At 40.4% G+C, this 3,459-nt stretch overlaps 1 protein-coding gene across 2 annotated transcripts in view; it reads left to right on the forward strand.

Moving 5' to 3' along the window:
- The window catches only part of ARHGEF9 (Cdc42 guanine nucleotide exchange factor (GEF) 9), a 392,374-nt gene that overhangs the window by 212,182 nt on the left and 176,733 nt on the right, over positions 1 to 3,459 (forward strand). The window lies entirely within an intron of this gene.

Consider the following 3,459-nt stretch of genomic DNA (forward strand, 5'->3'; position numbering starts at 1 on the left):
TACTACAAGAACAAACAAATCGCTTCCCTAGGAAACATCAAGGCAAGTGGCCAGGTCCTCTCAAAGCAAACCCCATTCCAAGACTAAGACTCAATGGAAATGCACACTGTGATTGGTGACCACACACATCACCGATGGGGGGAAGTGAGGTAAAAGCAGCAATGAAGCAGCAAGCAAAGCCCTACAATGTTCAGTATACTTCTGTGGACCAATTTGGGGACCTGGTTGGCAAGCAGTGTGAGGAGGCCTGGGGACTCTTGGGCCCAGAGTCAGTGGCATGGCCACGGAGGACTCGAGAGGAGAGCGGAGCTACCGGCTGACAGGAAGAGAGGACATATGCACAGGAGCACCCACATTTTCAGATGATAACCATGTGACCTGGACTGGATGACTGGATGATTGGAGCTCAACCAGGAGAGGAAAGAAGGGGGGGGGCGCAGAGTGAGCTGATACAGTCTGATGAACTTGACCTATACCTATGGAGCAGCAACTCAAAAGAAGGAACAAATCCTCACAGCTACAGACATTCACACACACACACACACACACACACACACACACACACCACACACAGAGTGAACGGAGAAGGGCAGCTTGGACATTGGATACTCAAATGGGGAGGGGGGCACTACAAAGGCAAGAAGTACTTGGATACAAGCTTTCAAGGGGGAACCTGGTGCTAGGGAGCATGGCAGAAGGCAGAATCTCCAGTAGGTACTATTCAATCTGTCTGGGCAGAACTGATGAAAGGAGATGCAGATGGGTAACTAGTGATACTGTAGTGAATAATGATTATCAGGATGGAAATGCAAAGGTAGAAGTTTTGTAACAAGGAAGGGAGTGATTAATTTTCCAGGATAGGAGTGGAGGCCTCTGGGACCATCAATGGAGAAGAGCTGAGTGCGGGACCCTACCCAGAGAAACAGAGATGCCTGAGATAGAGACAGAGATGATGATGTGGAGTGATGAAGTGACTGGGGACTTTCGACCCAGAGAGGGAAAGGGACTGTGGGCATAAAACTGGGGGGAGGAGGGGGAAGTGTAGGGAGCGGGTTTCTGGGATATACCCTTTGGGTGGTTGATGATGCATGGAGGGGATTGGAACCATGGCAATGAGATGATATACAATGGAATAAATGTAAAACTAAAGTTATCCCATGTAAACTATCATATAATTCACAATAAAACATTAAAAAAAATTAATACTGAAAAAACTTGTCTGCAGCCATATGTTGACCACAGAGTCATGTTTATATATATTTTGCTTCAAATAGTCCTGTACATGTATGAAAAACCTTATTAGCAATACTTTTTTTGTTTTCTATCATATTTAAATATGAGTTGTATTCATTATGACATATCATTTTATGTTCTGTTTTTGACATTATATCATAAACACTTTTCCATGTTTCTGCAGTCTTTCTAATAATAATTTTTAATGACTGTGTAAAAAGTCTATCAAGCTAAAAGTACTACAACATATTTAATCTAGCAACAGCTTTAAGGAAACAACCGCTATTTTAATTTGTAAAACACTCCAGGTTCCTACCATCCTATGGGAATTTACATTTTTCCTAACATAGTTTTATATTCTCTTGATAAAATATATAAGATCTAATAGAAAATTATTTACTTGACAAGAATATTGAATGAAACATCTGGAGAACGATGAAGCTGCATTGAAAACTTGCATCAGTTTTCTCTTTTCCAGAATTTATCTTTTATTTTTCATTTTTACTATATTCCATGATGATGCTGAGTTCTCGCATCTTTGTTACACTTTAGTAATTTGATAGTGATTGGTTCCTTTCCTGATCATTTCCAAATGGAGTAATGAATAAGCATTTTAATATTTCCTGAACAAGCTTTCAAGGGGCTGAATGAGTTGTCCAAGGTGACCTATTCTGTCTCCAGACATAGTCATTCACCAGCACATACAGCATATCAGAAAGTATCCCATTGATGTGACATTTTTACCAATTATTTTTCACCAAATTATATTTAACCAAATTATTTTTCCAGCAGTCCTCCAAGGCCTACCCTACAATATAAAAATGGAAGCATAGGTGAGGAAGCTTCTGCTCCCCTACTTAACATTGAACTGGAAAAGTTTCTCTTATGTGATATTATGGTGGTGGTGGTAACGTGCTGTGGAGTTGGTTCCGACTCAAAGCGACCCTGTACAGTTTTTCCAAGGCTGTAAATCTTTATGGGAGCAGAAAGGCTCATCTTTCTCCCATGGAACAGCTGGTAGTTTCGAACTGCAGCCCGATTCGTAACCACTACGCTGCCAGAGTATACTCATGGTGTATTTGCTGCACTTCAGCTGCTGTTGTTGTTGGTAGGTGTCATCAGGTTGGTTCCAACTCCTAGCGACTCTGTGCAACAGAAGGAAATACTGCCAAATCCTGCACTATCCTTATAGTTTTTTTTTTTGTTTGTTTGTTTGTTTGTTTGTTTGTTTTGAGCACGTTGCTGTAGCCACTGTGTTGATCCATCTTGTTGGTAGTCTTCCTCTTTTTCAATAACCCTCCATTTTACCAACTATGATGTTCTATTCTATGGACCAATCCCTCCTGATAACATGGCTGAAGTACAAGAGACAAAGTCTCACTATGTTGCATTCTAAAGAGCAATCTGGCTGTAGTTCTTCCAAGACATATTTGTTTGCTATTCTGGCAGTCCATGGTTATTTCAGAATTCTTCACCAATACAATAATTCAAATGCATCAGTTCTTTTCTGGCCTTTCCTATTTGTTGTCCAACTTTCACATGCATATGGGGCCATTGAAAATACCATGGCTTATGTTAGTCCTCAAACTGACATGTTTACTCTTTAGCACTTTAAAGAGATCTTTTGCAGCAAATTTGCCTAACACAATACATAATTTGATTTCTTTAGTGCTACTTCCATGAGTGTTGCTCGTGAATCCAAGGAAAATGAAGTCTTTGACAACTTCAGCTTTTTTTCCAGTCATCGTAACATTATTTATTGGTCCAGTTGTTTAGGATTTTTGTTTTCTTCACATTGAGGTGCAATCATACTTTAGATCTTTAGAGATTTCAAGACCTCTTTGCTTTCCACTAGCATCTTCTAGGTTTTCTCATGAGCCTTTCTCCAACCCTGATGTCATGTTCTTCTCAATATAGTATAGTTTCTTGGATTATTTGCTCAGCATACAGATTGAATAAATACAGTGAAAGGATTGAACTCTGGTGCACACTGTGTTCCGGATTTTGTGCCATTCAGAATTCCCTTTTTCTGGCCTATGTCCAGGTTCCTCATAAGCACAATTAAGTGTTCTGGAATACCCGTTCTTCACAATGTTTTATATATATATATTGTTGTTGTTGTTGTTGTTAAGTGCCGTTGAGTCGGGTCCGACCCATAGCGACCCTGTACAGGGTTTCCGAGGGTGTAAATCTTTACGGGAGTAGAAAGCCTCATCTTTCTCCCGC

This window comes from Chrysochloris asiatica, unplaced genomic scaffold, assembly GCF_000296735.1.
Source record: "Chrysochloris asiatica unplaced genomic scaffold, ChrAsi1.0 scaffold00152, whole genome shotgun sequence".
In the NCBI taxonomy this organism is placed as follows: Eukaryota; Metazoa; Chordata; class Mammalia; order Afrosoricida; family Chrysochloridae; genus Chrysochloris; species Chrysochloris asiatica.